The sequence below is a fragment of the Alexandromys fortis genome, unplaced genomic scaffold (genome assembly GCF_014885135.2).
Source record: "Alexandromys fortis isolate MF-2015 unplaced genomic scaffold, M_Fortis_MF-2015_v1.1 scaffold_205, whole genome shotgun sequence".
Lineage (NCBI taxonomy): Eukaryota > Metazoa > Chordata > Mammalia > Rodentia > Cricetidae > Alexandromys > Alexandromys fortis.
In genome coordinates this window covers 944,581-953,085 of record NW_026068107.1, presented here as the reverse complement: position 1 = coordinate 953,085, position 8,505 = coordinate 944,581, and positions in this window count along the sequence as shown.

Sequence of the window (8,505 nt, the reverse complement as noted above, 5' to 3'; positions counted from 1 at the left end):
GAAACATTACTAAAACTCAAGGCAGCCATCAAACCGCACACACTAATAGTAGGAGACTTCAACACTCTTCTCTCACCAATGGACAGGTCAATCAGACAGAAACCTAACAGAGAAATTAGAGAATTAATGGAGGTAATGAATCAATTGGACTTAAAAGACATCTATACCCTTACCCCTGGACCCAGCAATACCACTCTTGGGAATATACCCAAGAGATGCCCTATCATATGACAAAAGCATTTGTTCAACTATGTTAGTAGCAGTATTATTTGTAATAGCCAGAACCTGGAAACCTAGATGCCCTTCAATGGAAGAATGGATGAAGAAAGTGTGGAATACATACACATTAGAGTACTACGCTGCGGTAAAAAACAATGACTTCTCGAATTTTGCATGCAAATGGATGGAAATAGAAAACACTATCCTGAGCGAGGTAACCCAGACCCAAATAGATGAACATGGGATGTACTCACTCATAATTGGTTTCTAGCCATAAATAAAGGTCACAGAGTCTATAATTGGTGAACCTAAAGAAGCTAAATAAGAAGGTGAACCCAAGGAAAAACATATAGTTATCCTCTTGGCTATGGGAAGTAGACAAAATTGCCAGGGAGAATATTGAGATCTTGGGGGTGGGGTGGGATGGGGGTAAGGGGAGATGGGGAAAGAAAAGTGAGAAGGGGAGGATGGGGGGAACTTGGGAAAACAGGATGATTGGGATAAAGGAAGGTTGGATAGGGGAGCAAGGAAGCACAATTTTTAGTTAAGGGAGCCACATTCGGGTAGGAAAGAGACTTGAACCTAGAGTGGCTCCCAGGAGCCCAAGGCGATGTCCCCAGTTAGTTCCTTGGGAAGCTGAGGACAGGGAACCTGAAATGACCCTATCCTATAACAATACTGACGAATATCTTGCATATCACCATAGAACCTTCATCTGGCAATGGATGGAGATAGAGACAGAGATCCACACTGGAGCATCGGATTGAACTCCCAAGGTCCCAATGTAGAGCAGAAGGAGGGAGAACATGAGTAAGGAAGTTAGGACCACGAGGGGTGCACCCACCCACTGAGGCAGTGGGGCTGATCTAGTGGGAGCTCACCAAGGCCAGCTGGACTGTGACTGAAAAAGCAAGGGATAAAACCGGACTCTCTGATCATGGTGAACAATGAGGGCTGATGAGAAGCCAAGAACAATGGCACAGGGTTTATATATATATAAGCATTTATTTGAAGTTATATACACAGGGGTTGCTGCCTCTGCTAGAAGCCACAGGTTGCAAGATGTGGGATACCCTCCTTAACCTATTGGTCATCCGTGTTCTGGAGACTCCCCAGCAGTACAGACTATTGTCATTATGGCACAGGGTTTTGATCCTACTTCATGTTCTGGTTTGGTGGGAGCCTAGCCAGTTTGGATGTTCATCTTCCTAGGCATGGACGGAGGGGGGAGGACCTTGGACTTTCCACAGGGCAGGGAACCCTGACTGCTCTTTGGACTGGAGAGGGAGGGTTAGAGGAGTGGGGGGTGGGGGTGAAGGGTGGGAGGAGGGGGAGGGTAATGGGAGGCTGGGAGGAGGCAGAAACTTTTTTTTCCTTTTCTCAAAAAAAAGTAAAAAAATAAAATAAAAAAAGAATATACAATATGCTCTTTAAATCAAAGGGGAAAATGCAAAAAAAAGAAATAAAATTAAAAAAATAAAATAAGCTACATATTAACAATTAATATTTTGCTATTGTTGTGGTATATATGTATATCAATAGTAGTAATAGTAATAATTTTTTTAGTGCTGGAATTGATCCTAGGGCTTCATGCATGCTAAGTAAGCAGTCTGCCACTAAACAACATTCCTAGCCTAATATTATTAATAATTAGCCTTAAGAACTAAATGAAACACTGTTGACTATGTTTTCTGTTATGCCCAGTTCCCACAATCATAAAGTACTGTCCAGGCAGCAAGACATCTCTGCCAAACCTAGAGTTTTGGAAGTTGCTTACAATGCACTTCCTGTTTACTTAGGTAATATTATATCTTTCTGGAGTCTTTGAAGGAGTTGAAGAAGTTATAGTTATAGTTACAGTTTTCCTTAGTTATAAGAAAAGATAAAGTAGATATAAATATTATAACTGTAACTTTTGCTTGATAACTTTTGTTATATGTAATTTTACTAAGTTAAAGCCTTCTTTTTTTTTTTGTTTAAACAGAAAAGGGGAAATGGTATAGAAAGTCCTTCTTTCTATGTGTTGCTTGTATTGGTTAATGAATAAAGAAATAAAGAAATTGCCTTGGCCTGATGGGGCAGAACTTAGGAAGGTGGAGAAGACAGAACTGTAGTGATAGGAGCGGCAGGGCTGCGTCCCCAGCACCCTGGCCGCCCGCATGACTAGCTTTACCCGAAATAATTACACGAAAACTGTATTCTTTTAAACACTGCCAGGCCCGTTATCTGTAGCCTCTTATTGGCTAGCTCTTACTTATTAATCTAACCCATTTCTAATAATCTGTGTAGCCCACGAGCTGGCTTACCAGGAAAGATCTTAACCTGCATCTGTCTGGAGTGGGAGAATCATGGCGACTCCTTGACTCAGCTTCTTTCTCCCAGGATTCTCTTCTGTTTTCTTCGCCTACCTAAGGGTTGGCCTATCAAATGGGCCTAGGCAGTTTCTTTATTAATTAACCAATGAAAGCAACAGATTAGAAAGAAATCACTCCCACATCACAGAACTGAATTCTGAAAGAAAGAAAGCAGAGTGAGAGAGCCGCCATAGAGCCACCAGAGTCAGATATGCTGAATCTTTCCCAGTAAGCCACTGCCACATGGCGATATACAGATTAATAGAAATGGGTTAAATCAAGATGTGAGAGTTAGCAAATGAGAGGCTAGAGCTAATGGGCCAAGCAGTAATTTAAATAATACAGTTTCTGTGTGGTTATTTCGGGGCTAAGCTAGCCAGGCAGCCAGGAAGAACAAGCGGCCCCCTCCTTGCAACAAAATACAGTTGTTGTTTTTTTATTTCCAGAATAGCTAAACATTATTAATACCAATTCTCCCTAACAATGGTCACTGTGAAGAAGTAGGTTTTGAAAGAAAAAAAAATGTCAGCAGAAATTTCACAGTAATTGATAGCGATTAGTCAGAAAATATACTTTTATCTTCAATTACAAATGATTGTACCTACAGTCTAAGATAATTATTGAAGTGACGCTTAGATATATATGAATTTCTAGGCACAGAATCTATGTGCTGCCATGTTTTCTTGCTCTATGGAGATAATAGGATAGCTTTAGTGATAGCCGAGATGGTTGCAGGCTGGCTTCAGCAAATTCACCACAGATACTAAGGAGGTAGGCAGTGAGTAGCATTAAATACTTGTATGCTGAGTAAATAAGGCGGCAAGGGTTTGATGTCAATGAGCAGCAATGTGTCTTTATTGTCCCACCAGCATGGCTTTGTCACCTATTCTGTTACTGGTCTGCAGGGACTTTCTGCAGAGATGAGGCTTCGCCGGTTGATACATCAGTTTTCAAATCTTTGTTCTGGCTTTCCATCCTAAGTTTCTCTTTCTTTCTCCATTCTCTATATTTTTCTGTGCAGTATATATTCCATACCTTACTTTAATCCTTGTGACTCTCCACTAGTTCTGGTTCTGTGTAGGGCATTTCCTGTCTGACAGTTCTGGAGGCAAGGTACCAGGCTCATTTTCTTCAAGTTGTTGGGGGTTTTATTTGCACCCAGAGATTCTAGCGAATCTCTTCTCCTCTATCAGCAACAGATGATGCCATGTTTGTTCAGATTTTGCCTAACTGAATGTCATATTATCAATGCTTTTGTTTTCTCTTTATGCTATGTGTATGAGCATTTGCCTGCATATATATCTGTGCACCATATGTATTCCTGGTGCCCTCGAAGGCAGAAGAGGGTATCATATCCCTTGGGATATAGTTAAAGATGGTTGTGAGCCACTATGTCGGTATTGGGAACTGAACCCAGGTCTTCTGCAAGTGCAGCAAGAACATCTAACCACTTAGCCACCTCTCCAGGCCAGATCCAATGCTTTACTTTTTGTACAATACTGAGAGGTTTCTCTAGTCCTGTAATTTACTGTTTTTTTTTTCTTACAGGAAACTTCAGTAAAGACAATGTCACAGTCTTCAAAAAGTTATACTAACAATGGAATTGCTACTCATCCTTTCGGGACAGGAAGAGATCCTTGTGGTCAGGTGGAAACTCCGGAGCAGGAGAGTGGCCTCTGTAGCCCATCCTTAACAGGCTCTAATAACAGGATAGAACAGATAACAACAGAGCATCTGCAGGCTAGAAGTCAGCAGGATTCTGCTGCATAATCCTTGAAAAGCAGATGGCAGAATGTGCGAACACACTGCCAGGAAAGATGACTAGGGAATGTACAAGGCCAGGTGGTACCTGGCCCACTGAATGAAGGTTACACTTCTATACTACAAAATGATTAATAAATATTAGTGACAAATTTGGTGGGGGGAAATACATACTAGACTCCTACCACAAAGAACAATGAAGAAACAGCTAATCATGAAAATCCAAACGGCAAGACCTTCACAAGTTTCCCAGTCAGTGGCTGACGGCTTTTCAGCTCTCTCCATTCTATTGAGGAAGAGCTGGAGCATCATGACGCTGGGGCTGTTCCTTCTTGAGGAGGCACTTCAGTTTAATTGCAGCCCAGCCAACCTACTTCCCAGGAGTTGTTAGGCAGGTGTTGAGCTGGTGAAAGGCAAGATGTGGGCAGGAGATGAATTAGGACCTTCCTCGTGCATGCTAATGTGCTTTCAGCTATCCCTGCCTTATCCAATAAGGCTTAAATGGGCCTGAAGGAACCGAACTCCCCTATTTCAGTGAAATGTTTGTTTTCACATCTCGTGTTTCTTGGCAAAGGGATTAAAGAATAAAGGGATGTCTTCTAGAGGGAGGCCCCGATTATTAAATATTACATAGAAATATATAAAACACATCTTGGAAATCTTGGTCTGTTTTATGAAATAATACAACGGTAAAGCTTTATATAGGTCCAGTGGAAATCTATTAAGTCAGGGAGGTGGTGGATGAAAACAGAACAAAGGCAATGATCACAGCAGAAATACTCTGCTTCCATCATTCTGGTTCTCTCAACATTAAGATAAACTGGAGCCTCTGAGAGAAAATCTCTGACATGTCAATATCTTAAAATGCAAGTATTAAGCAAAAAAACAATGCAGATGCTCTTGTGAGTGAGAGGAGTTAGTCATTTGGGCAGTCATACTGCTTTATCTTGTGTCGTGGTTACTATATTGATGCAAAAGTCACTCCGAGCAACAAGACCTAGCCAGTAATCAGAAGAAACAATGGGAAGTGACATGGAATGACTTTTATAGAAGTCTAGACATAAAAGTGACACCATTTCTTTTACCAATATTCCATCCCAAGACTCACGTGGCCACGATTCACTTTTTGAATGCTCAGACACATACAGTCTAAGCGCCTAGGAGTAAAAGCAATTGATCTGTGGTACTTCGCTCAATGGGTAAGGGTGCTTGATGCCCAAGGGTGAAGACCTGAGTTGTATCCACAGTGGCCTCCTGAAAAGCTAGGCATAGTGATATATGCACATGACCCTAGCAATAGAGTGGTGGAGAAAGACAGGAAAGCACCTGAGGATCACCAAGACTTGTTGGTAGCCAGCTTAGGTAATGCGGCAAAGGCAGCATGTTCCAGTCTCAGGGGGAAGCTTGTGCCAAGGGACTAAGGACACTCTAAGTCTCTTCCTTTGGCCTCTACACAGATATGTACAGGCACACACATACATATGCATGCACTTGTGTACACACACATACACACGCCAAAATACATACCATACACACATACAGAATGTTTTTTTAAAAAAAAAAGACTAAGGAATGAGAAAATACCTACAACATATTAGATTATTAATCCTACCTCTGAGAGTCCTCTCAGAACCTCTTCTCCAAATACTGTCTTCTTCAAAAGCTCCAGCCAGACCTTCCTTAGTCATCTCTAATTCTTGTGTGCCTTCCATTTTCAAAGATGTTCCTAGCTTCCTGCTTCTTGAGATATGGCTCAGAGACCTCCAGTAGCAGAAGCACTTTGGAAACCTGATAAAATGTACATTCCTGGATACCACTGTCAAATTACAGAACGAGGCTTTTTGCAGATTAGGAATTTGAATATTTATCTCAACTAATTCTGAAGTACACTGTGAAGGCAATTTCTGGCCTGCAAGGCATGCAGTTTGTGCCCTTGATTAGGCAAGATCTACAACTGTTCTCAAACTTATTTACATCTTGAATGTATTTTCTAACAAAATTTTAGTCTCTTTGGACATATTGGTGGTGTTTCTTCCAGTCTCATGTCCCCATCCAGTGTCTAATGCTACACTGGGCACATTTCTGGTCAGTTGATCAATGGAATGGGCAGCTTCCATATAAAGTTTGTAAAAGATTTTTCATTTTGGAAGGGACATGAGTGAGAGCACAAAAATCATAAATGACAGGATTGTAGTAAAGTTGAACTGCTCATTTCTTTCTGGCAACACTAAAATTAACCTTCTTCCTTCAATTACAAAACAACCAATCACTTTTAAAATAAAAGCAAAAAGATGGCTTTACATCATTAGAAATATACTTAAAGGTCTGTTCCCCTAAGAAGAAAGCAGAATTGTAGATATAATACTCAGATAGGAACTGAGAAGTTGGAGGACCCACCTAACCTCTGAAGAGCTTTGATATCATCAAAATGACAACATCATGACAAAATGCCATGCTTCCCTACAAGTATACTCAGGTTCTCATTTTGAAAATAGTGTCTTGGGAATCTAGAAAAGACCATCTGTTTTTATAGGGACAGAGCTGTGGCAAGATGGAACAATTGTTGCACCACAAATCACATGCATTTATATCAAGTCACTAACCTTGGCCATGGATTTATAGAAACAAGACCAAGGGGTTATGCCTCTATTTCCAGCAAAGGTGGAATTGGAGAGAAGCCATGGAGCCACTGCCAGAGACAGATGTGCTGAAACTTTTTGCTGGTAGGCCATGACCTCGTGGTGATGGACAGATTAATGGAGATGGGTTAAATTAAGATGTAAGAGTTAGCTAATAAGAAGCTAGTGATAATGGGCCAAGCAGTGATTTAAATAATATAGCTTCTGTGTGATTAGTTTGGGGCTGAGCAGCCAGGAACCAACAAGAGGACTCCTTCAACAGATGCACTTCTATACCCACAGTGACCATTGTTTCCCAAAGAGGACAAAGGAATCAGAAAATGTGGCCAAAGTCACAGGGTTAGGCTAAGAGGAATTTGAACAAAGAACTGATTGACTCCAGACCACAAATAATACTACCTCATAACTGCTAAAAGACCACCACCGATACCACTAGAGGAGCTTCCACGAGTCTATTTATCCATAGTGCTGTCCTAAATGCAGGAACCACATGTAATCTGCACATAGGAATCAGAAAATTGTTATTGCAAAGTTTCTTCTGGTGCAAGATAATAGGAGAGAAGTCTCAATCTAGAAAAACATGAGGTCAAATGCTGGTTGAAGAAAAGAGTTTGTATAAAGGAATGTGAGAGAGAGAAGGCCATGGATGCTGTATCCAGAAGAAGCTTAACCTAGAGATTCATAGAATGTAGATCTAGAAGAGCATGGAGTATAGATACAGAACTGTAAAATTAGATTTGTCATAGAAAAGATTTTTAATATGTGAAAAGCAGCATGGAATAACGGAATAGAATTCCTTTGACATGAATGCTTTTAAATGGAAAAGACTCAGTCTCACATTATCAAGATGAACCAACAGCTTAATAATCATCCTTTAAAACTCCAGTGAGTCAAGCTCTGAAAATTTTCACCAGCTCCACAATGGGAGTGTTATGCTATTTGCTCCTCAAATGGCGCCCAGACGTGATGGGCTAAATCCACTTAAAAACCTGAGAAGGCTTAAAAATAAGGGAGAGAGAGTTTAACACAGATATTTGCTGTTTCTGGGTTGCGTATCGTAAAGAAATTGTCCTGACTCAGCACTGTTGAAATAGGAGCGGCGGGGCTGCGTCCCCAACACCCCGGCCACTTGGCTAGCTCATGCCCAAAATAACAACACACAAACTGTATTCATTTAAGAACTGCTTGGCCCATGAACTCTAGCCCTTACAGGCCAATTCTCGCATCTGGAGTAGCCCATTTCTAATGATGTGTGTAAGCACCCCAAGGTGTGCTTACCGGGAAGATTCTAGCCTAAGTCCATCGTGGGTTGCAGCTGCCTGGGAGAGCTGAGCATGGCGTCTCTGCTCCAGCAGAGCTGTCTGGTCTCTCTGGGAGCAGAGCAGAGTCTGACCTCACTTCCTCTTCCGCCCAGAATTCTATTCTGTTTACTCCTCCCATCTATGTTCCAAGCCATGAGGCCAAGCAGCTGGTTTATTATAACTTAACCAATGAAATCAACAGATTGATATATGACACTCCCACATCACTTC